Here is a 25,878-nt window from a genome sequence, read left to right on the forward strand (position 1 = left end):
ATTATTTAAAAATGCCGTTTAATTAATATTCTAAACGACTCCTGGGAGAACGTAGTGTATCCTCTGATGTGATTGACTAAATCTTTCCTCACCTGCTGACCTTTTAAAAATTACTCGGCGTGAAATATGGAGGAGGGTGGATGTTGGAGAAATTATATTTTTTCTTATACCACGTATTTTCCTATATTCCTAGTAGATCCTTTAAAATGCAGTCTTTGAAAAAAAATTGTGCATATTCTTTTAGAGTATAGAATGCGATAACGATAAGGACTGCTGTAGTTTGTGAAAATTTTTGAGCTTTGCGTTTATTATTGAAATTTAAGAGAACAGATTTCGTACAATTACTTATCCACTTTCTCAATAGTTGGTGGGATGCCGCTGTAATACCTTTAAGTAGTTTTGAAAATTAGCGCTCGTCCGCGGCTGAAATCTTAAAGCAGTATTTTCGAAATAATTGCTCGTCATCCATCTGATGCAAGTGAACTGTTTTTGGTCACTTTATATTGGTTATTGTTCTGCATTTTCTAGGTTTCTTTATATAAAAACTAAGGATTGCCGTTATCCATGTATTTCATCAGCAGTATATCAATAAACTCTTTATGTATAAAATTCACCTTTTGCAATGTATTTATCTCAAAAAAATCGAAGTAACATATATTGGTACATATTTGTAATTATTCAAATGTAACTAAATTTGTTCCTAGGTCTCCATGGTGGATCTTCTATCCCAGCGTTGCCATGTTAGCTAAGGTCTTGATCGTCTTGATGTACAATCGTTCTTCCACAGTCTGCCTTCATAGAGAGGTGGCAACATTGAGGCTTTACTTCTGATTCACGAATCCGGGCTCGTCATGGCTAAGTCCTACAATGTGTCCCGAGATCTCACGACATCTTGGATGTGAATATACTTTTTAAGGATAGCAATTTCCACTCAAATTTCCCGATGGTAGCTGTTAGGGCTCAGTTGTATAAGGGAATGAACGAATTCAACTTAGGGCAGAGTTTTTTTTCGGGTTTCCCACCGAGTCACATGATTGTTTTCAGTTTGAAGAGAGGTTTATATGTACGGATGGTTTTTTATATTCTTTCTTCGATGTTTCAAACAATCGACACTCGTGTAGCCTGAGGACCAAAAGAAACCATCCTTTGGAACATGGGCGTGTGCGCGCCTATCGGTTTTTTCCAGATTTTTTTGCCTCCGCTGTTCAGGATGACGCAACGACAGGCGCTCGTAACGAAGAACTGATTTCGGCCGAGGTCTCTTCATGCTCGAGAAGCTGGACCAGTCTCTGGTTTATATTAAAAAAATTACTTCCACATGTTTCTTCCATAAATTGCCCTGTACGAGGCAAGTGGCTGGAAAAAAAATATACCCGAGTTGTGGATCATATACGACCTAGTGGGGGCTAGACAAAATAAACGTTTACAAAGCCAGCTGTCATCGCCGAAATATCGGGAATCTTGGAAAATATATAAAACTCTCAGCCGCTGTGGCACAGATTAAGATAGAACTATCCTCCCATATCTTCTCTGGAAAACATGTTGTACGCAAGGGCAGAAAGGATTGGGGGCAGTTATCAACTAAAGTATATTTATTCATTTACTTTATTTATGCATATAATGAGTACAATAAAAAAACGCTAAATTATTATGTATATAAGTCAAAACTGTTTCCTGGCGCAGGAGTTGGCGTATGGACTTTGAATACACGGTTTTGGCCTCTCATTTCAATATGAACTCCTGATGATCAGATTTTTTTTTCCTGGGGATTAAGTTGCAATACAAATAAAAGTTTACTTCTCGGATGCTCGTTGTTGACTCATTAATACGTTGGTGTATTCGTTGTTAGCTACGTCAGCTTGTAGTTTAGTAGTACAGTAGATTCCGGTTAATTGGGACATATCGGGACTTGTGCACTTTGCCCCAATTAAGCGGCTGCCCCGAATTTGGCGAACTATCCTGTATATGGGCATAAACAAACGTTGAAGTGATAGGAAGAAGATTAAAGAATGTTTATAATGCAACATAAGTTTATTTAACTATTAATTTGATTAATAAATCAGCGAGTTTAGTTAATTTATTGTCATTTTTAAGAATAATAACGATTTAGTTTAAAATATTTTTCACAGCCTCGGGCCACGCTAAATGACTGTCTTTTATTAAGTCCAATCAAAGAAAAGTTCTATCCTATTACGGATAGTATAACAACAAGAGCTTTCAAAATAGGGAAAGAATAAGAAAATTTGTGAAAAATAAGAGTAAAACAAAGGAGGAAAATAAAAAAATAGTATTCTGAAAAAAAAATTTAATTTCGTCGCGAGTATAGAGTCTATGTCGCTGACTTATGGCCCAATAAAGCGGCATGCTGTCCCAATTAAGCGGAAAATACTCTGGGGTACTCCTCTATTGAGTTCTGTTCTTCTAGATCTGCCCCAATTAAGCGGCTGCCCCAAGTAACCGGTGGACCCATTAAAACGGAATCTACTTTATATGTCTCTTATCGAAGAATAAATTACAGTCTTTGAGATTTATTGTTATTTTCTTGCGACCTTGCGAACATTAACCTATCAAAACATCGTTAATTTTTATCTATTCAGGCAGTGGGGAGGCTGACCTCAGATTTCGCTCACTGCGAAGCCAGGTTGAAGGTTCATCTCTATATTTAGCAACAGTCAGAGTCGCGGGTATGAGAAAAATCATTTGCCTTAATCTCCCGAATGGGAACTAGGTGTTTAACCTTATACCAAGGCTAGAGTAGGTACCTGGCGTGTATTCGGAAGATTTGGTTTCGCATCCTGGTCAGGGCAAATGATTTTTCTAAGGTCTGCAGAGTTGTCTAACCTGAAGCTCTATTGCGGGTGAATCAGTAAAGATACGTTGCTGGCCAGTCTGCGGTATTTCCTTGAATAATCGTTAGTACCACCCTTGCATGTAAATATCTGGTGGGGGGTGATTGGTCATCCGCTGCTAAAATAAAATAAAAAAACAAGAATTAAAAAAGCAAATGGGCGTTTTGAGTCCCTTCTACCATTTGTCAGAGTCCTTTACTGTTCGGGGGAAAAGCGAATTTTTATACCTGTCCTTTGGGCAAAATTTCTCTCACACTGCGTCGTTTTTTAACACTCTTATGTCTGAATTAGATCAAGGCTTTCGTATTTCTCTCTTAAAGGCATCGAATTATCCTCAGATCCTGAAATTCCCCTAAAGCACGCGACCACGCTTAATTTGTTGTCGTTGAGAAGCATACATTAGGTTCCCCTACGAGGAGGAGGAAGAATTGCTTTTCCTCAATTAAGCCGGGAATCCAAATGAACTTCTTCGGTGCAAATTTCCGAGGGAAATTGATCATCAAGTTGTTCTTTTTTTGCTGGACGTTAAAAGAGAGAGTGTGTGATTGAGGAAATTGCTCAACGCGGAAAAACCGGCTGGAGTGAAGGTCCCCCTCCAGCGATCATCACAAATTAACGTTTAACTCGGCAAAGAATGTTAGCGAGTGTATCGCATAGCCGCTTGAGACTAGTTTTCCACGAACCTCCGGGGCATTCTTACAACATTAAAGAGCCCTGAAGACAAGAAGGAAAGTTTTATTCGGGTGAAGTCCTTCCATCGTGAATTTTCACTTAGCGACGTGTTCGATATCTCCTGTTAGACTTTACGAGCATTTTTCAGCCAACATTATCCGCTACGTGGCTTTATCTGTGTGTGTTACATATAAGACATTAAATCAAATGTGATGGACCATTGGGAAAACTGGTCAGAAAAGAGAGGTCTTCGAGACCTGGTGCTGGAGGAGGAAGGCGAAGATAAAATGGATGGATACATCTACTTGATACCCCGCAAGCCGCCTAAAAGGCGTGTGGCAGGGGGTGTTAGGACACCAGCCGTTTACGCATAAAAATGAAGTGCTCTAACGAAGTTGGGACTAGCATATTTATTAAAGTCCTTTATGGTTCGGGGGAGAAACGAATTCCCATATCTAGCCGTTCGGCAAAACATCTCTCCTAATTTATCGCTTCTGTCGGACCTGTAAATATAGTGCGGCTCTAATATTATGTTTTCCGTGTCGCTCTTAAAGATATCCATTCTTAATTGTTCTAACAATCAAAGCGTAGCACGCAGCCTCCGAGTCTCCAGCGGCTCCTAGCCTAATTCGCTTAATATCTGGGTAACGCTGTTGGGTCCTAGATAATAGGGCCCAAACTCGAGATGTCTGAAAGGTTATTAATATCAGAGGTAGGCATGCACATTGGTTTAATTTATATTTTTCTTGTGATCTTTACTTGGTATGGAAATAATCTTGAAGTCTGTCAGTGGACATAAAACCGTTCTTATATTTTTCTGTTACGTAATGAAGTACTTACTCGTATCATTCGAAGCATGAGAATATCTTGCTTTACGCTAATTCTCTCTGTTCTTTCTATATTGGTTGATTGTTAAGGTAGTCCCGATGACGCAGTCGCAGAGAAGTAAAAAATGTTGACGAAGTGAAAATTTAATACTTTAAAAAAAATTATTTTATACTTAATGTAAGACATTTGAGCGACGTATTATTATCGCAATAATAAAATAGTAAACTGAGAGTATGGAGGTGTTCCCTATCGGGAAAAATAGCCGCATGTTCGAAGACGCCCTATGTCATCCTATTGGTGAAGTAATCTTTCATTAATTTGGTGGTGCAGTTTTCTTGTTGCTTTGATGATTTGAAGCAACGACAGTTGGATTGTACACTGTACACTTCTTTCTAAATATTTGCGGAGTCAAAATTCATCAACTCGGGAAGATGATTAATTTTATCATCCTTGTTAGTGTCCCTCTTTATGCGTTGGGATAAATAACCTATTTTGGATCTCATATTTCGGTATATCGTGGCTGAGACTGATGACGACACATTTGCCCCCGTTTAAACGAAGATGATGTTGTTTTATGCGGTAATTAGTCTCGCAGGACGTAGAATATCGCATGAATTGTTCAGGGGAGACATTTATTAGTTTTTTTTTAATTCTTAGTGTGGGAGAATGTGGGTTATTTCTTTATTTTGGTTCCGTTACAGTTCTTGATTCTCGCAAAGGGCCGTTATTTATTTATGCGTGGATGCAATCTATTCGACCCCTCATTAAGGTCACTAGTTGGCTGATAAATTCGGGTTGATTCAAATCTCTGGTCGATGACGTGTCAAAGAAATCAATTAGCCTTCTCCATTCGCTAATCATCCCGTCATGATAAACGTAATAAATAATCCTGATTCAGAACCTGTCGGGTGTAATTAACGATCCGCCGACTATGTACGAATGGGGAAATTACGCCCATTTTTGGGGTCTCTGGACCTCTGTGATATGCGTTCGGACGAGGAAGTTATACCTACCCCCTTCAGAATTTCAACGATGAATCAATTTCGATCACAAGTGTTGATGTGAGAATTCGGAACAGTTTTCTTCCAATTTCTTATTAATGTGACCTTGATATTCTTTCAGCCTTGAAGAGTCAGGAAATGTGGGCGATTTTCGTAATCATTTTTTATTCGGGGTTGTTTTCTATCGGACCGCGTGTTCAAGGATACCTCATGTCAACCGATTGGTGCATTAATCTTCAATGAATTTGGTGGTTCGGTTCTTGTGTTACTTTCATGATGTGAAGCAATGAAATAGTCCAAAAGCCAGAATTTATTAAATGGAGACTCACATTTTGTCATTTCTTCAGGAGTTTGGGGTGGTGTGTCATATGGTATTTTATCGCGATTTATTTACTGACAGTGCCCGTCGGTTTTCGATGGCGGCGCTGTCGTGTTTGGGCGTAGACGGTTGAAAAAGCGGAAGTAATTCGTCTTCAGTTTCAACTGGCCCCGGAAGCCTTCAATAGGATTGCTGATGTTGTGCTGTCCCGGGGGAACGATTATAGGGACTTTTTCCGTGTCTGCCGCCACGTCAGGATTTCAATGATACATTGATTGTAATTTCCGGACGACCGCAGTGTTTTTCCGGATCTTTTCGTCCCCTTTTCTGTAGGGATCGATATCCAATACACTGCAGTAACAATTGACTTAGTAAACAGCTTTTTCGGTGAAACGTAGTAAGAGAATCGCACTGGGCAAACATGGCTCAACAATGCAATTGGTAGGTTATCAGACTATCAATGGGGGGATCCGGTTTCTGGTCCCGGTTAAGCGGTATGATTATTTTATGGACAAATGTTATCCTTGGTGTATGGACAGTTATTTTGCAGCTTGTGAAATAGTTCTATTTTAAAAAATATCTAATGTATTCTTGCGTGACAGTATTTATGAATGAATCATAAACGCGAATTATGGAAGAAATCTCATCTGAAAATAACGCGAATGTAATTGGGAATGAAGAAGTAAATTCCGGAAAAGATATAGATGCGGCTCTATGCTTGCATAATTAGTTGTCTCTGGCGTAACTTCATGGATTCCACGTTACATTATAAAATTTAAAAATCCTTGTAATTTTGAATTTATTTGTAATAAAATATTTTTTACACTTCATTATATTTAGTAATACTTGACTTTGTGCCGCAGTTTGCTTTTTTTAATTCTGCAGAAGATGGCTTCCAGTGCTAATAATATTTTTATAAGATGTGAATCTAATATTTTTCATTAATCCTAATTTTTACATATTGGTATTTTTTCTGTAAATAGATCATAAGATAAGTAAGCTGGTGGATTGGAACTGCTTCGAGGTAACCCTCGTTACTTGTAGGTTTTACGCAATCCCCACTCTCATTAAGTTTATGCTCGGCTCCCTAGTGTTGCGTAAGCAAGAAATATGTCTCCGTTTGATAATGGAACTGTTAAATGGTCTCAAGGCGAATAGAATATGTATCTTCTCTGGGTATTTTTCGTAAAGCATTACTCTAATACGAAGAGGCAAGCTTATGCATATGTCCGATGAATTAACGGATAATGCGAATGAATTGTTACTTCCGCAGCCATCGCTGAAGCTAATGGCCCCCCTTGCTTTCCAAATTGGAGCCCTAGACTAATGAGCCTTAAAGCCCTGCCTTTGCGATTGGGTTTAAAGGCGGAATTATTCCTATTCCGAATTCCGTTACGCCCTGTTAATTGCAGCGGCAATGAGCCTTGAAAAAACCCTTTCCGACTTCAAATGCATGCGACAGTGTTTCTCGAGTTTCGTAGGGATCGTTTTGTCCTTACATGTGCTTACGAAGAACAATAATTAGTCCTGTTCTGCGTATTCTTGACCCGTGTTACGTCCTGAAGTCCTAGTAAATGCAACTTGGAAATTTTGCGGACTTAGGCTGCCACCATGGGTGGAAAGGAAAAAAACAGAATCATACATTTAATTGTATCTTTACTTAAAAGTGTTAATGAGTGCGAATTTAAACGCCCCTTCTGGTCAGTATAGTAACCTAATGGGTATCGTGATTGGTTATTGATCGAGGGGCCCGGATTTGAATCCCTTGGGACACCCCCAACAAAATCCTCGAACTGTGAGGAACTGACCCCTCTAACCTGAATGTATAAATTTCACACACCTTTGGGTTATTTTGGGATGAGCTGTACCCTCATATACAAAACAACTTTCGGGTTGAATTCTTATTGAGGCGAACTTTTTCTTTGACTTTAATTACGAGATTTTATTGTTTGGAATCCCTTAATTTACGATAGCTTTGGAGACCTTTATTTCACTCCAAGTTTGTTTGCTTTATTGCATGGCGTGGTTTTTGGAGGTGGCAACCGACAGCTTAGGTCATTGGCGCCATAGGGGAATGGAAGTGTGGAGGGAAACCCGGTGTCGAAATTAGCTTGATCTTAACAAAAGACGTCAAAGGGACCACCGCTTAACGTCCCTTGCGACGGACGGAATGCTATACTTGAATTTCCCTCCTCAAAGCACTCAAGCAGGTGTTCGAATAATCTCTGCCACCGCCGGGAAGTGAACCTAGTCCCACTGGGTGGGAAGCCAACACTGCACCCACCACACCAACCAGATCTTCCTTTATTGCACTCGTTAATATACCATATCCTGGTGTTTAATGTCGGGAAGCCAGAAAAGCTTGGGCAAGGAAAGATGAAACACGTGGAGTGGGAGGGATATATATATGTATTTGGTAGTCCGGATGGGCGATGAGAGAACAGGGTACATGGACGGAATTTAAAGTGACAATGGTGAGTGACAGTCGGATCGTTCAGTGAGAGGCAGCGTTTGTGGAGTGATATCGGTGTGTAGCATATTGTGATCTTATGAATTCATTTGTTATTCTTCATCTAAAAGTCTTTATCTGCCGCAGAAGTAACGTTGAATATACTTAAATTAGTGCCCCTTTTCGTTTTTATCTAAGAAAAGTGATGCTAAATTAATTAATTAAAGTTGTTGTTTCATTTGTAGTTTCTGTTTCAATTGAATATTTGGTATCTCACTTCAATTTTCATTATATTCAAAAGATTGGTCATAGGGTATGCCATTACAAAATTATAATTCCATTGGGGAAAAATAGTTTTATGTTGTCAAAACCCTGCCTCTGGTTTCTTCCTCATAAAATAAAATTGGGTATTGAAGAAAATAATATTTAGGTAAAATAAAATTGCCCTAATCTTTCAAGCGCCTCCTTCCAATACATCACCGAGCAATACAGTATAAGAACCTGGAATGAAATAAATGTTTAGCTAGGTGATACCTACTCAGCTGCTTTTTGGATGACACGTTAATTAATACACTCCGTCCGTCGGATGAGATGTTAATTCGTGGTCCCCTTGGCACCTTTCGTTAAGAGCATGGTAATGCCGACGCCGGGTTTCTCTCCATCCTTCCCTCACGGCGCAATAGGGTGGTTTCATATTATTTTTTATTTGCCTAAATCGAAAGATTATTACTCCTGGAGTACTTATTTCACGCTTTTACATTTTTAAATGAAGATATCTGTTTTTCTCGATTAAATGAAAAGTAAACATTTTCAAGCGCGCGAAAATGTGACGGCTAAGTATGAATGCTGGGAGAATATCCGTGTGACGTCGTTCTGGTTCCCGCTGCCGCAAGTGAGGTGAACTTGGGGCGAGGCTTTGAGCGCTGATACGACGCAGGATGCTTGCAGGTAGTAGAGTACCATGCTAGCTGGTAGCGCTTGGCTTAAATAAGGATTATTAATACCTTATCAAAAGAAGAAAACTCTCCGACTTTAGGCAATTTTAATAGGTGATTATTAAGACATGTTTCCCTGAGCTCTGTGCCTCATGCATACATTAGTAATCTCAGACGATGTAAAACTCCTATCTACTTGTATAGAAACTAGGTCCCTGTACGTCACGTGGAGTGGCATCGCATGGGCGCCAATCTGGCCTTTTTAAAAGGCGGTTAAACTTGACCAATACCATTCGTCTTAACTGGGATTTCTAGAACCCAATAATTTTTATATCATGAATACACTAATGGTGGGTAACGAATCGCAATCAATGCCTTTCGTTTTCTTTGATGAAGGAAACTACCATATTGGCTTCAGCTGTGTGTCGCCTCCGGCCAAGGAGGTTGTAAATATCTGGAGGGGGCACCACTGGTTTCGAGCGTGGAGCGAAGTGTGGCCGGAATGGGAGTGCTTGGGTAGGACAATCCACGCCCACTTTGACCAAAACATTGACAATCCCATAAGGGCCAATGCTTACAATTTGCTTAAATTTTTGGTCATAACTCTTTAATACATTAAAATAACTTGTGGAACGCACAATGTTAATTTTTTTTCTTACTTCATTTGTAGGCATAGCGAAGTTATGACTCAAACATCTTTTCCCGGGGAAAATTTTCTATCAATCACCACTGTTACGTTCTACAACCAGCTCAGCTGAAAATAAAATTTTACGAGAGTAAACTAGTCATTTACTTGCGCTTATACTGGTATAGAATTTTATTATAGCCTGCGGAAATTTAACGGTGACTGTAATTAAGTATATTTTTAAGGATATCCCCGCCAGTAAAGTAGTTAACAGACACAGTTTATTTATAATATATTAATAGAAGTATCGCGAATGATGGGAAGAATCCGATGACAATCACAGGCGAAATAATAATGATTATGGTAGCAGGAAACATAATGAAGACACTTTTGTATGTTCCACAGGAGTTTCAATTACCGACCCAGGTTTCGACAGTACACTATGTCATTATCAAGGTGAATATACGCAAATTTGCGAGCTTATACATACCTTAGGGATTGGGGGGGGGGGGGGGTTAAGACAGGGAGGAGGTGGTGATGGTGGGAGGGGGAAGAGCTAACGAGGAAATGGGTTCCTGTACTGTCGAAACCTGGGTCGGTAATTAAAAATCCTGTGGAACATACAAAAGTGTATCTTCATTATGTTTCCTGTCACCAAGTTCCACCTAGTATCGCCTTCCAGCCTTAGGTTTATTATGGTAGCATTTTCACTTAATATAGTTCATTTTTCAGAACAAAACTTAGCCACCTCAAAATATCAGCAGGAGACTTAAGTCCAAAAATTGTCAAACCAAGATGGCGGAACTGTGACCACGCTAAAAACTCGGAAACAGCGCCTCCAGATATGTATTTGCAACCTCCTTGCCTCCTGCACATACCACACTTCTTCATAGTCTCTCAAGTTGGTAGCGCTGATTCACTCCGCTGAATTCCCGGGAGAATAAATTTGCCGGTTCGCTGCGTTCGGATGGATGGATGGATGAGGAGAGCGCTACGCAATGCATCGACGCGACGCGACCGTCTTGGCCCGTTGAAAAGGAGTCCTCGCACAGATCATCCCATCATCATTGTTAGCCCACTCGTCGGTCGCGAGACGAAGGAGAAGGCCTTAGCCATTGATGGCCGCGTCTTCTCGTTGCCTCCTCCACTCATTATCCACTCGGATCTGGTTGAAACCGTCGCGTCGGTCATATCGAGTCGTCTGATGGGAAAATTGTCGACTCCAGCCCTTATTCAACCCAGTGAGCTGAGGGTCCTTCCGCTGACGGAATGGGTGGCCCCTTGCAGTATGTAGTTCAGCGGAGATGGCGTGACGTATTCAGTGGCGTAGCCAGGAATTTCGTTCGGGGAGGGTCCAAAACTGGGGGGGGGGGGGTAAATAAAAAAAACAGCGTACTAAGTAGAGGGTTTTAAACTAATTTTAACACTTCAAAATCGAAAAAACTTCATTTGTAAAAGAAATATTTTGTTATTTCATGATTTTTCTATATTTTGTTTTCTTTTATGAAGGAAAATGATTTTGTTCTTATATTTCGGGGGGGGGGGGGTCTGGACCTCCCGGACCCTCCCCCCCCCCCTCTGGCTACGCCCCTGGACGTATTCTGGGTGAAGCTAGGGCCGCCATATTGAATGTCCCTGGAATCCGTTTAGAACTGGCAGTCATCTGAGTAGTTCACTATTGGCAGTAGTTGAATAGTGTAAAACTCCAGCATTATAACAAAAATGATGTATGAAGAGATAGCAAATGAAAATAGGATTTAGCGCGCGAAATTATCCGTAATTGTCCGATCCGTGGCGTCACTATGGGGAGAAGAGGGGGATAGATCCTCCCCACCAAAGCCTCAGAGGAATTAAAAAAATTATTTTAAAGTATCGTCTAGTTTTGACGTATAATTACTGAATTGACTCAAAGTGAAATTTTAAGTGCCAAAGATGATGTAAAATGTATTTCCAGGTATGTAATTGTTCAAAAATTTTCCCGGACCCCCTGTTGATCGGAGGAGGGCCTCACCCCCAGACCCTACCATCCACCCCCCCCCCCAAAGCATATTCCTAGTTACGCCACTGTGTCTGATTAGACCTAAATTATCACTCTTAATAATACTGATCTATAATACTAGTCTTATAATACTAAAATCCGCCCAAAATACATTTTACCGACAATAATCACATCTTATATATTCGATATTTTATAAGCAGAAAATTTTTGAATAGACAGCGTATGAAGTTTTACGCCAAAGGAAAACCACGGTCACTCAATGTGGTGGAATATTAAGACCATTCGACTTCACCATCCCTGATAGCTGAGCATAGCCACCGCCATCTCTAGTGCCTCAAAGACTATGACTTAATGGGTGGCCCTGCCCATAACTTCGTAGATGTACGGAGGCGGAAAAAATAAGTGCAAAGCTCATTGACGTCTGAAAGCGGCCAACTCACTCTACAGCGTTGTATAATACTTCACCCAGTACACCACCGGAACGATTGTGCCCTTAGGCCGTTTTACACGGGGCACGTACTTGCACAATCTGACGTGTGTACGAAGGTGCAGTCAAAATTGCGTCGTGTAAAGCCGTGAATTGCTAGAACACATTCGAGAATGCGTGGACGTGAGATGGCAAAATAGCCTTTTCCAATTTCGTTCATGTATTCGCGCTATTCCACGCCATTTTAGAAATTAATGCAGTTCTGACCTACGCAATTCCGTGCCCAGTGTAAAACGTCCTTTATCAGTTTCAATTCCAAGTGCGTCAGATGTGTTCACAGATGTCTGAACATAATATTAGAGCCCCACTATATTTCCAGGTCCAATAGAAGCGATAAATTAAGAGAGGTGTTTTGCCGAACGGATAGATATGGGAATTCGTTTTTCCCCCGAACCATAAAGGACTTTAATATTCGCTAGTCCTAACTTCGTTCGAGGACTTCATTTTTAAGTGTAAACGGCTAGTGTCATATCACCTCCTGCCACACGTCTTTTTAGGCGGCTTGCGGGGTATTATGTAGATGTAGATGTCCCAACGGTTGTAAACTCTATTCTAGATGAGACGCGGAGCATACCTCGGAGAATATTGGGAAGAATTCTTAGTCCGTAGTCTTTTACGCGTTGTCATAATGCGAAGGATATTTGATTTTTCTGCGTGTATGGGGAACATAGTTTTTTTTTAAATTCCCGGTTGTATGAGAGCATTACGAGGACAAAATTTTGGAAGACGGACGTCTTCAATTAGTTCCTGAGCTGGCCGCTTTCAGTCACCAATAGGCTTGGCGTTAATTTTTTCCGCCGCCGTACACTGTACATCATTGCCATTAACAAAATCCACTCAAGCAAGGGGCTCCACTATCATCAAAAGTTATGGCTGTATGAGATGATCGAGCGAAAACTTCAGTGTTGCAAACTGTGATTAAATCTTCATTACTCTGATGAGCTCGCGGTACCAATTATCGGAAATTCGAGCTGAGTAAATATTTTACACCATATGCTTTGTGAATTACGGCTTGAAATGATACAAGGCCAAATTAAACTTGATGCAGACTGATTAGGCAACTTGAGTATGGTAAGGTGGATATGACTGTTGGAAACCAAAGGAAAGGAAAACGGATAATAGTTATAATAGAACTTTAGAATAGAAACATTTGCCGGAGTCGTTCGAAGGATTACCAAACGATGACCAAACAATGATTACCAGATGCCCATAGTAGAATACCGAACATACTAAACTAAGCTGTAGAGTATTAGACGAAAATCCGAATTCTTATCGTCAGCTGTTTGAAGTAAGTCTGTTTGTTTTTGTGTGCGTCCTTTTGTGAATAGTATGACATTTTTTTGCAGCGTTATTTGGCCTGATCATATTTGGTTAGTATCTTAAGTTTCGGTATAATAGATATCATAGTTAGATTGTTAATATAATATCATAGCATATATAATATCATAGCTATCACGTGATCGTTATTGATGGCTAATGAAACGGTTTACGTTATTTTATCCAATATATTAGCTAGTCGTTCAAAGTATCTCGTCTTTCGGAATGATTTTGTATACCAGAGGTGTGGATATATTTTATCCATGGATAACAATGCGTTGAAGTTTTTAAAAAATCAAGGGTTTATTTAAACTTAAAATGATTTGATTTTTTATTTTAAAATTGATATGAGCGAATGATTTTCACGATATTTTATTCGAACATGTAGCCTTTTATCTGTAAAATTTTAACGCTACACCTTTGGCCAAGGCTAGGTGGTTTATTTTTATTAATCGAATAAAAACGTGGGTTTTTAAGGTATTTTTTATCACGTCAACGTTTTTATTTTTATATCTCTCTTTTCATGGGCACTATGAGGTCAGATATAGTGTTTCATTTTTTTGCGAATGGTGATTTCTGGACCGAGATCTTCCGTTGAAACTTGTGTGACTTGTCTTCGTTGACCTTGATGCTGTCAGTGAAAGTCGGAGACATTAGCCAAAGTGGAAAAGAGGATCGCCGGGAATCCATTTTGTGGAGGGAGTGGTGGTGTTGTGAACTCCAAGAGTACTTTCTGGACCAATCCATTAATTCACTCAAGCGGGAAAATTTTGAGGGTGGAATGTGGCGTTGATATTCCCCTGAACCTAATCAGCGAAGTCAACCTGGTATTTCACGATGGGAATGTTACGCTGGTAATGCGGTAGGTATGCCTCGTTCAGATTACGATTGTTCCAGCAATCGTTGGAACTATCGTGCATTCACACAACGATAGTTAAAACCTGTGCTGTCCTCTAGTGCTGACATCTGAAGTGAACGAGAATTTGACGGTTAGCAGAGCTGTTGAGGCATGCAGGGTCAAGATATTACTGTGTTCAACGTGCATCGCATCCTAAGTACTGGAAGTGCGACACTTGCTCCAAGACTTGATTCTCAATAACTATTTTTGTTCGTATCGGGCTGCTTCCTAAATATCTTCATATATTATTATCTTTAAAAGAGGATGTCTGTTTGTCCGTCCACTATGCATTTCCATAAGGCTGCACGGATTGCCACCCGAGTTAGTACATAGGTCCATCTCCTGCTATCAAACCCCGTAGTGCTACTTGCAATTGCGTCCGATGCGTCCTTTGCGTCGATTTCTCATTACTGTTCGTTACGTCACGTCATACAACTTCTGCGGTTGGACGTCATACGTATCCTTCATCCATCCTATGCGCCGTTTTCAGCCGCCTTTGCGCCGTTTTCCTGCAGTGGGTTTTTTCGCTGAAGGATATTACACCCTTATCCTCATGTTTTTTTCCCACAAACAGAAATCTTTCTCACACAAAAATTTCACATATAGTTGTTTATATTTTTGACATTTCACAAACAGTGTATATTGTATATTCTTTGTATTGTAAACGTTTGTCCACCATTTTTAATATGCTTGCATTGACGTTATCGAGGGGTTAGGTGGAAGAGGGGACTTTTTAGTCTCAACCTCGCCCGAATAAAGGCATTTTATTATTATTATCCTTCTGTGGTAGGCACACCTATCGACATGCTCATAAGGAAAACATAACTCAAAGGATTCTGCACTTGACTATTAATACCCTTTTTGCAAATTTTTTTGCTGGGGTGTGCGCTCACATAACGTTTTTGGTTTGCACACGTACGGACACACATAACGGTCAATGTTGCGGAGCGGGGCAAAAGCTGATCCCGTGCGCGGTATACGGAAATCTTTTTTTCTATTGATTGCTGTTACAATTGTTTACCAGAATTAAACCTGCTTTGTTCTTTTTCCTAAAAATCAAAGGCCCAAGTTTCCTACTTCTCTGGGTACTGTCCTTCCCGATCAACACCCTAGTGGCCTGCTAGTTTTTTTAATGAAGTCAGTTGGAATTGTAAATAAAATTTGGGATATGAAAACATTCAGAATGGAAATCAGGGGAAAATCCGTGAAAAAGAACATGGGAAGTTGCTATGGACCCTGTTATGATGAAGTTTTACTGCTTTAGAGTTTCTGTCGTGGAATGAATTCTTTACCTCGCACGGAGTTGGACGAGGCTTTCGTGAGTGTCCTCCAGCCTGTGTGAACGCGCGTGCCTCGGTCCAGATTGGTGCGCCCCCTTAGATCCCTCTCCCCACCCCCTCTTATCTCGATCGTTTGCCTTTCTCAGCGGAGCCGCGGGGCGTCTGCCCCTGTCGCGCCGCTGCACTAAGCAAACCCCGCCGAGCATCAAACGCGGGTCGTTGACTCTTCGGCGGGATCTCGCGCTGCTCCTCAAGACGGGTACAATACAATGAGGCGACAAGGGCCTAGCCCTTGTGGGGGCCACTATTTAGGGTGTGGCTAAATTAAAAAAAAATTCAGGTTCTTGATTTCAACATTTCAAATTTTGCCAATCAATGTACTAAAATTTTGAAAAAAGCATTTCAGAGAGTGAACTGGGTCAAGTTAATGGATATTCTCAAGAAAAAAGGTTTTTTTTTTGATTCATTTATTATTATTATTTTATGATTGCAAGTAGCAGTTTTCTTTATTTTAGATATTTTTTCTTTAAATCAAGCATTATTAATTTACTTGCTAATTCTGCAATAAGAAAAGGCATAGGAAAGAGTCATAGACGAGTAATTTACTGAGTCAATTTGTATGTAGTTGTAATTGCTGGGTTATAATTCCAGATGTTCGTGAGAGGCGTGTTCTGGGTTGCCCCAAGCCTGGACTAGAAGTTGGTGACAAACTTTGAGATGAACTCGTTTGCCTTGGGCAGCTTGTGAGCAGAAAGGATATCAGGCACTCGTAGAAGGCGGGGTAGGTTTAGGGCTGCAACGACTCTACTCATAGTTACGGTGAGATAACTCGTAGTTATGATAAGACAATTTAGAGGACTTCGCCTTCCCACAACCAAGCCAACCTTTGGATTGAATCACTGATTCAACGAAAGTGATGTGTGTAATCAATCATGTCTTTACTGAAAATATTTCATAGCGTTGTACAGATTGTACAAGGTTGGATTCGATAGAGAGGCTTGTTAGTGTTTTTGGCTACCTTAACGGTAATGGTCACGGTTCGTGGTAATTAGAAATTATTGTAGCTTAAACGTTTTCGGGTCTTACCGCGTGATTAGGTTGGCATGGCGTTTCGCGACCTCTGCCATTCGCTTCTCCATGGGCAATTGTTTATGAATGTCGGTTTGAGCTTGTATGCCTAATCTTCAGATCGTTGGGTTGGGTGCGGTTGGGGGAATCGGTTTCATTATAGCCGCGAATATTACAATATTGGATTATCAAGTCCGCTGCTAGCATTGTTATCGCTCCGCGCGCATGATAATCAGATTTCTAAATCGTCACTCGCGGCGCTACCGGTCATTTATATTCACTTTTCACGAAGAAATACACGGCAGTAATGTGTAACTGAGCCAATAAATCATACAGAACACTTATTTAATGCATTCGAGATGATCGTCAACTAAAAGAGACCACTTCCGCTACGGTTAATGGCGAACGTAACACTGAACGAGATACTCTTGCCTAGTGGTGCTGCCTATTACAATGCGCGCGAAACGGCAACGCTTAAACGCCATGTTCCTGGGCCTCCTATACATAGTGGAGTCCCCTTGATAATACTTGTGAACCGCGAAAATCTCAGCGAATGATTAAGGAATCGCTGATAGCGTCGTGTAGAGGAGTCTTGGCTGAGTGCGACTAGGGAGAATCGTCATCGCAGGAGCATGTGCTAATGTGAAATATCTTTGCTTCCGTTCCCCCTCGCCTCCCGGGCAGCTGACGTTTCTAAAAGTGGAATCTAACGCACCATGTGCTGTCACTTGTCTAGTTCCACGAGGAGATGGGGATTCCTAAATTAGACGCTGCCTTGTGAGTGTGCATCTAATTTTTAGTTTTAATGAAAAGAGAAGAAGCTTTTAATAAAACCTAATGATTAATGTGGTCAACTGGTTTCTTGTCTCTTTTCGTCACAGGTTTCTCGCAGAGGAAGCTGATACGATAATTCACCTGCTTCTTATTTATGCATATGCACGAAATCGTTTTCATTGGACCATATCCTCAATTAATTACGTGTTTGTACTGAAATATCGTGCTACTCCTCCAATAAGTTGCGAAATTAATTTAACGTTTATTAGTGTCTCGGACGTTGATTAGTGAGCAAAATAATGTACATATAAATCAGTACAGGACTTATAAATAAAGCTTACTGCGTAAACAATCTACGTACTTGAGGTCGAATCTCATATTCGCTGAAAAATATTCGTAATGGATGCAGGATGTATGGCCATGTACATTGTGGTGATGACGTTTTATGAGTGGTTCAGAAAACTTTGTTCGAACTCAGAGTAAGTGTCCACTTCATGTTGTCACTGTGGCAATTTTTATTTTATTTTAAATAAAATTGTACGCAACAGCATGATTTCCAACATTGAAGTGAATTTTTTGAAATAAAAAATGAAACAAAAGAGCTAATAAATTAACAAATCGAACAGCAACCAAAAATATTTACAAATGTTTACATTGGCGCCACGTTGGAATGGGTAGTTGAAAACGGTGTTAGAAGGTAGAATGTTGGATAAACGAGGGAGAGGAAGGAATAGAATAGGATTTTTACATAGAATTAAAGGGAATTGGTCTTATTTTTAATTGAAGAGGTAAGTTCATGAAGGGAGAGCAGACTGAAATACTCCATACAAACCTGTCGTAATGGATATCTATAGTGGCGCCGTAAGTTGGCGCAAGGGGCCCGCGAAGTATCTGATCCGCGAGCAAAGAAGGAGAGCAAAGGACGGACAAGAACTGTTTGGGACCGACACAGGTAGCTGGCGGGTCCGTTATTTTTTAGCCGTTATACTGTATATTTTGTTTTAACTTTCGACCATTTCGTTATTTATGATCGGAGCACTTCGTGTTTTTTATAATTCTTCTTAGCTTTTTCAGTCCTTTACAAATATGCTATTTAGATTGAGATGCAATGGTATGAGGGTTCTGGGCGAACCCTTCGAAGGATACAACGCACCGGCGCCGGGAACCAAGCCCGTGGCTTATACGCCCGATCACCCGGGGAGGGGGAGGAGAGGAAGGGAAAAGGAAAGAGGCGCCGCCGCGATAGGAGCCCGTCGACGCCTCTGGGAAGGGAAAGGGACGGAAGGGACGGGACGAGGGAAAAACACCCCAACGCTATAGAAGCGAAGAGGGCCCTACTATAAGCGAAACCAAGCATACGCAATTAATGTGCCAGCGATTTTTTGTGGGTTTTCCTATGAGGAAGAAAAATCCATCTATCAAATCGCTAGATAAGATTGAGATTCAATGAGAAAGTAAAAAAAGTTAATTATTCTATTAGAGGTGTTAGTTGCCTTCGTCGGGGGGAGGAAAGGGATGGGAGAACGGACCCGCCAGCTACCTGTGTCGGTCCCATACAGTTTTTTTGTCGGTCCTGCACTACCCTTCTTTGCTCACGGCTCAGGTACTTCGCGGGCCCGTGCGCCAACTTAGGGTGCCTTCACAGTTCGGCGTTGCGTTGACGCCGCGGCTAGCGAGCCAATCAGAGCCCGTCTTTGAGAAAAGATGACGTCACGTCTCCAGCTCGCTGCGTCGTCGCAGAAAAACTGAACCTGTCAGATTTTCTTCTCGTGATTTCGAATTGGTGTTTATTTATGGGAAGCTTAGGTATACAAATATGCAAGATTAGCTCTAATGGGAGTGGTAAATGCTGTTTATTTCATTATTTACTTACTCTTATTTTGAAGTGTTAAGCATAGATATTTCGTATCTTTCTTAAACATAGGATAAATGTTAGCCCTAAATTAGAATACAATCACCGAGCAGCGTAGGTTAACATAACATGTAGGTCAATGATGTCACAAGCTAAATACAGCGTGAGAGCTCCTTGTTGGTGAATACGGTCGTTTAAATTCCAATTGATATCTAATAATTGTTCCCTCATGATCTACTCAGTTAGAGCCATTTAGATAACATGAATAGGACAATCTGTTTGAACAACAGTTATCATTAATAAATATTCCTGATCACATTCCACGTTACTCATGTTCACTGAGTGTATGTAATTAGCTATTTCTCGAATATTCCGAGTTAGGAAATAAAATTTAAAGATCATAATAATGCATAGGCAAGGGCCATCATTGCATGCATGATTATCGACATTATGTTCGTCATATTAACTTCAAATGCTATTTATAGTTACGAAGAATATTTTAAGAAATGAAATTGCGTAAAAATGCACAAAACAACATATGTATTGTGCGTTTGGCTCGAAATCATAAGATGATATGCTCCCAGACCGATTTTTAGGAGCCAACGCTTTTTGCCTTTCATTTGTTTTCGCTGTTAAGGGCTCCAACTTGCTGCGATGAGTTAGCTCAGCCCCCAATTACGCAGCGCCGAGCTATGAAGGCACCCTTACGGTATACACACTATGTATAATAAATCCGTATGTATGAGTAGGTAGCTCATAAGTTTCCAAAGATGGGACTATATTGCGGGTATTGGTTGGGAGAAGGTCTGACTCAAGTTCCAGTGAAACGGCGGAGAAGAGTCATTCGCGGCTGTGATCATCGGAGCGCGGTTTATTCCCCTGTTGGGCTCACTGAGCTACTGAGCATTTGTGTCATGCTGCGGATCACAGCCGATGGAGCATTACGAAGCGAAGGTTGCCATTCGCCCATCGAAAAGTCGTCAACAGGCTCTTTTGAAGAATAAAAACCTTTGATGCGTGTTGCCATCGCATAGACGAGCAAAAAATATCAAGTCGGAGACTACAAATCAGTGTAAAATCGACAGTACATTGCTTTGATGAGTCATAATTTTTTTCACATTCGTGAGTTTTCTGGGCAATGGTTGCAGAACAGTGAGAATGGGCTGCTGAGGCGGCATTTGAATGATTCATCAATGCCATAATCGGCCAAGTTTGGCTTAATTTGTGTAACTACTACCCCGAATCATAATCGTGGATGACACGCTAGTGTTCAGCCCAAGGAAATATGTAGTGTTCTTAGAAAAACATACGTATATGTAACAAACGATATTTACCATTTTTAGTATTTAATATAATTTTTCTAATTACCTGCCTTGCATAAATTCTACAGCACGCTACTGTACCAAAGGATTTTCATTTCCTCCATTGGTTTTAAGTCAAAAGAGGTTTGCGTTGTTTACAACAATTTATTTAATTTCAGTGGTGTAATCAATCAGTTTCTGCAAACAGGAATAGTTGTATCTTCCATATATCAAAACTGCAAGTTATTGGAACAAAAATTTCGGTAATACCAAGCGCACATCGTTGGGTAACGTACTTTTTTGCAAAAAGGATAGTTTTTTAGAAAAAAATAAGTACAATTAATAATGCGATAGAGAATGCTTTACACTATATGATCCTACGTAGAAATTAACGGTCTTCCTTGTGCTTATAGTTGCATAAAAAGTTTTTGCATCGTGTGAAGAATAGAGTTCCTGAAACTCGGATGTCTTTCTTATTTTATTTTACAGGCAGAATGTCAGTATGTCAGCATTTTACGAGTAGTTAGAGAGAATGAGTAGAAATGTTTCTAAAGAATATCTTTGCGTTCAAGCGGATGTAGTAATGTTGTGGCCATTAAGGAATTGTTCAATGGGTTCCCCTCCGAGTTAATTTCGTTTAGCCTTGATTGTGGAGCCGCGCTGATTGGGTGAATGATTGACAAATGGGTAGAGCATAAGTGAGGGGATGAATTAGGCTGGTGTTGCGGGTGTTCCACGAAGCTGATAAGCTATTCGTGTGAAGAGGTATTGTTGAGTCTCGGGAACTTCATCTGCCGCCGCAATTCGTGGGAATTATCAGTGGAAGCTTGTTAAGGATTAAACAGTACGTAATATGATTTCCGGTCTTCCAAGGGGGTGTTATCTAAAATTAAGAGTCGTTATTAATGCGAATTCTCGGAAGTATAACATCATGCCCATATATCTTCGAGTCATGGTTCCGGAAAACACGAAAGTCGGTGGAAGTTTCCGCGTCGCTGGGACGGATAAAAATGTAAATTAAACTTTCACTTATTTAGCGTCATCCAACGTCTCATCCCACCATTGGGCAGATAAATCTTTTCCTTTTGTGGGACAGCCAATAAGAACGGGTGGAATATAGCGAGGACCCATTTTAACGGGCGCCAATAAAAAATTCCCAAGTTTTATGGTAATGGGTTGTTTTCATTTTCCTTTTTGGGGCCAGGGCCTCGTGACCGCTTTTGCGACGGCCCTTGCGATGCATTCATGAATCTCGGGAGCAGTTTTGTCATTCCTCGCTGGGCCCACCCACACTTCATGATACATACATACATTCGTAAGCACCCTCTCGTCCTTAATTTGATTTTCGATCGCTTTAATTTCCATCTGCCGTTCGTGTGCGATCGGATGCGAAGATACGCATCGCTTGTTTTTTTCCTTTATGGTAGTTTTTTTTTGTGTTTTCTTAAATCATTCCAGGGGAAGTAAATCTTGGAGACAAGATTCCTTCTGGTGCGAGGCGAGGTTGTGGGGAATTTATTATTATTGTGAGCTGGTCGTATCTAAGGGGAACCAAGTAGTAAAAATGGGCTCTTAAAAGCGCGTTCATCTTCCTGAAGAACTCCTTCCTCTCTCATCGGTTGTAAGTATGCCTTTTTTCCACGATCTGCCACTTACTAGTGGGGCTCCTTCTTGTTCCTCTTATTTCCAGATTGAACCGCTCTACTTTTTTTAAAGTGGGAGACCATTTTCTAGCGCCTTACTTACGTACGTAATGAATGGTTGGAGTGTCTTCATCGATGATTTATCGATTTTCAATGCATTAATATTTGGTACTTTGAATCGTCATACCTCTTCTTTACTATGAAATTCCTCGACGGTTCATAAAAAAACGTTTTCATTTCAAATAAATGAGAGAGAAATCTTTTTTCCACACAAAGCGTATTTTTAACGAAGTTTTTAGCTTTTATTTATTTAAAATCCGTAGTAGTATTTCCTGATAAATTCAAGATGTTTTTAATTTCAGTCATTGTTATTATTATAGGTTTGCATGTGCTCTTGTAATTTCAAACCTATTATCAGTATATGTAAAGACCAGTTTTAATATGGGGAAAGAAGAACTTGTGGATACATGAATTCTATTATTTCGGAAGCCGGATAACTAGCGATGCTAGAAGTAAGAAAGAAATCATGAGCAGAATAGCACATTCGAAGAGGTCATTGGAATACATTGCTGAGGAATTCTTTGGAAGTTGCTCATGGTATTTTGTGTCTGCTTATGTTTGGTGTTATTGGTGGTTTTTACGTAGAGAAAAATGCTGAAGATATGATTTTTGACGCATTGTCTTATTGTTCACATATGTAAAAGTTTTAAATGTGTATTGAGTTTAGTGATATAAGTGTCCTCCTTCCTAGATGTGGCTGCGATTGCAGTGTCGTCAGCGCTACAAGTATAGTGTAGCATGTGGTGTGCTTGGCATGTGTTTTGTTTGTCGTTGGGCGTGTATTTGAATAATGGGATGACTCTGGGATAATCTCTGGTTTACTGGCGATTCGCCTGCTAGCAATGGTGCTGAGCGAGTCTTATCTTTGCGCCGTCTTCCAGGCAACCGCGTGGCGTTAGTACCTTGTCCAGCTTTAATTGTTATGTTGTCTCCCAGGAGTCTCTCTCCTTTGGGGCCGGAGCTATCTTGCACCGAGCTACGTGACCGCGCGGTCAAATTAGTGACCCTTTGTCCCTGTGTGTGTGTGTGTGTGTGTGTGTGTGTGTGTGTGGGGGGGGGGGGGGGGGGGTTGAGGTGCACTAGGACTTCGTGTTATTTGTGGTGGTCCGTGGTTTGGAGGAGACGATTGTTTGGCCACAATTGAGACCAGGATTGGATGCTTTTGGGAGGTGTAGCACAAGGCCCCTCCCATGCCCCTTTGTCCTTCCTATCGCAATGTCTTCTTTCCACATTGCCACCCGATCGATGCGAGAGTTGGGGACGGGGTCGTTGTGTCCCTTTGCACCCTTTTTTTCCCCTTTGTTCTACTTCCTTCCTCTCACGATTGGAATGGGTTCGATCGAAAGATATTGTTCTCTTTTTGCTCGCAGCATAGGGTCCGAAGGCTTCGAAACTCGGTTAGATTTTTCGGCCTTAAGATGAACGGCGAACTTCTTGCGAAGGTTTTCCCTGCCTAGCCCGGTAGTTTTCTGAAATATTGGTTTTTCCTAAGCAATACAGGACGTCCATATTAATCCGAAAATGCTCTCCTCGACCGTTTCTCTGTTTGGGGTCCGTCCTTCTTCTCTTTCTTAAATGTGTACACTTTTTAATCGTATTTGCTTATGTATCACTCTACTAATCTTTGGCTCGTCTTTTATTCTATTCATTTTGCATATAGAGCTATTATTGCAGGATCATTTCACTACTACAGTACTGTGAGCTCCTGACGTGAGCGAGAAACGATAATTACTCATGCCGTTAACAATTGTATCTCTCCTGAGGGAAAAATAACAAAAATAAATCTAGTTTCAATCAATTTAGTTCGGCATTAAATAAAGGTGCTTGGGTTAAACGAGAATATTCAGACCGAATAATTTAAATTTTAAAATGGCAGCAGGGGTGAGTATTAATACAATTAGCAGTTAGAGAGAACAACATTGGACGTGGAATAAACGGACGAATATAAAGCATAAGATGAAATAGTTATGGCGTGTGTAATTTTTTATTTTGAATTTATTTAATCTCAATTTATTGAATTTCTCCATCTAATGCACCTTTAAATTGGTATGCTTCGAATGATAATTTTGTTTCAACCTCGTGACCATTCATGGCATCTTTGTTAACCAACGATAAAAATTATTCCTATCTAAGCAAACTTATCGAACCAATTAACATGCAGCGTTTTTGGCATTATATGCCGCGTTGGCACAGATTGAAAATTTGGGTAGTCTATATGAACAACGGGCTAACTTAGTCCAAAAACGCCTAAATTTGAAAAACTCACAACATTTAAAGCTGACAGAATGATTGGCCATCTTACAATCGATTTCTGAAATTAAGCAATCACCAGGATCGAATGCAATAAATTTGCAGATGAAACCAGGGCATCACAAATATTTTTCATCATTTCAGGGAAAAACGCATAAATTATAACAAAGTGGCCTATTAAGTGTGGGATTTATTTACGTTATCTGCAACTGCAATTAACAGAACTTAGACACTATTAATACCATGAAAAATACCTCTAAATTATTTTACTTACTCATTTCTTTGCTTGTGTTCTGAGAAGGTATGTTTTCTTTAACTGGCTACGAAATTCGTATTCTTAGCCGCGGCAAAAACTCTGACCTCTCAATCAATTTCAAATCAATTCACGAATTTTTTTTATTATGTGAAATTTTTCACTTCTGTCATTCTCTGGTGAGAGGATGGGTTCTGTTTGCAAACGTGGTTTTCTCCCTTGCATTAATAAAGAGGAGCGGAATTTTACCGGCGTTCATCCTATCTGCGATCCGCTGCCTCCTTTTAAAGCTATCAATCACGAAACATCAGTTCTTGACCATTTCGTGGGAAGTTTCAGACGTCCAGGCTGCTTTCTCACGATAGGAAAGACTTTCAGTACCGTCTCGAGTAGACATATGTTTACGTAAATCACTTTTCCAGTGTGGGAATATTTCTTCATTGTTATGCGCAAAAGTGAATTGTGAATGTATGGAAATGCTATTGTCGCCGATGACATACTGCACCAACTATTTGTTACATCATTGCAAAGAATCAAAATATCATCCTCTCTATTAGATAGTTACTTGGATTTGGTAAGCGGATGGAATAATCGATAGCAGAGGCGTGCTTGAAGAGAACTTTGAAAGTCGGTGCTAGCAAATTAAATACTTTTAAGTTAATAATTTTAATTAATAGCATTGGATTTTCTGTAAAAAATGTGCAAAATGTCTCCTCAATTTAATGGCAATGGAGACGAGGCCACAGAAGCTGGACTGAAATGGCGTTGTTGGGGTAAAATAAGTTGATGCTCCTAGCCGTATGGGTTTATTATTCCTCTTGCTGGATAGCTCTTGCCTTTAGCATTACGTCACCGTATAAACTTCGCAGTTAATTTCTTCTCGTCACGACCTTGGAAATCATACGCGTGGATAACAACTGGCAACATCGGGAAGAATAAAGTGATTCTGTAGCATGAAATCAGTGATTTCTCTATTGGGTGTTGTCCTTAAATATTGATTATGCAGTCAAAAGCAACT

The 25,878-nt window shown here is 40.4% G+C and overlaps 1 protein-coding gene across 6 annotated transcripts in view; it reads left to right on the forward strand.

Moving 5' to 3' along the window:
- The window catches only part of LOC124168443 (leucine-rich repeat and immunoglobulin-like domain containing-NOGO receptor-interacting protein 4), a 939,647-nt gene that overhangs the window by 685,743 nt on the left and 228,026 nt on the right, over positions 1-25,878 (forward strand). Inside the window, exon 1 of one of the 6 annotated variants that reach the window (XM_046546688.1) lies at positions 16,422-16,440. The exons of the other annotated variants lie outside the window; for them this stretch is intronic. The gene's annotated coding sequence lies outside the window, so the exon portion shown is untranslated. Of the gene's footprint in view, positions 1-16,421; positions 16,441-25,878 lie in introns of those variants that run through there. 6 annotated transcript variants of the gene reach the window in all.

The sequence above is a fragment of the Ischnura elegans genome, chromosome 11, assembly GCF_921293095.1.
Source record: "Ischnura elegans chromosome 11, ioIscEleg1.1, whole genome shotgun sequence".
NCBI classification, from domain to species: domain Eukaryota; kingdom Metazoa; phylum Arthropoda; class Insecta; order Odonata; family Coenagrionidae; genus Ischnura; species Ischnura elegans.